The following is a 678-nucleotide window of genomic DNA, read 5'->3' as shown; positions in this document are numbered from 1 at the left end:
GACCGCCTGGGAATACTGGGTGCTGTAGGCTTATACCATGATCTCGGAAGCTAAGCAGGGTCAGGCCTGGTTAGTACTTGGATGGGAGACCGCCTGGGAATACTGGGTGCTGTAGGCTTATACCATGATCTCGGAAGCTAAGCAGGGTCAGGCCTGGTTAGTACTTGGATGGGAGACCGCCTGGGAATACTGGGTGCTGTAGGCTTATACCATAGTCTTTCGAGACTGAAGGTTGCCAACCACCTCCCTATACTGAACACTATCTCCCGATCTTGTCTGATCTCGGAAGCTAAGCAGGGTCAGGCCTGGTTAGTACTTGGATGGGAGACCGCCTGGGAATACTGGGTGCTGTAGGCTTATACCATAGTCTTTCGAGACTGAAGGTTGCCAACCATATTTGAAGTACCACTGGAATTTACTGGTGATGACAGATCTGGGGTGGGAGACCAAATGTCACACAAATAACACCAGTAAGAGGCTCAGGGTGGATGGGAGCGTTTTTTTGAGCATAGAAAAGCATGCTTTGGAGCTCTGCTTGCTAATTTGGAGCCTAGCATGTTGTGTTGCTAAGTATCCCACATGCCATGACAACCGCCCACTATATCTGTGGTGAGCCCTAACCCAAATGTAGATCAGTCATCGTCACACTGATGATAAAGATCAAAATCAAATCCTGAA

The 678-nt window shown here is 49.0% G+C and overlaps 1 pseudogene; it reads left to right on the top strand.

Moving 5' to 3' along the window:
* Positions 1-234: 234 nt before the first annotated feature.
* On the top strand, positions 235-357 carry LOC136663495 (5S ribosomal RNA; annotated as a pseudogene).
* Positions 358-678: the final 321 nt, after the last annotated feature.

Source organism: Tiliqua scincoides, chromosome 12 (assembly GCF_035046505.1).
Source record: "Tiliqua scincoides isolate rTilSci1 chromosome 12, rTilSci1.hap2, whole genome shotgun sequence".
Classification (NCBI taxonomy): Eukaryota; Metazoa; Chordata; class Lepidosauria; order Squamata; family Scincidae; genus Tiliqua; species Tiliqua scincoides.
Note: the sequence above shows the minus strand (reverse complement) of the source record. Positions and strands in the feature narration are given on the sequence as shown.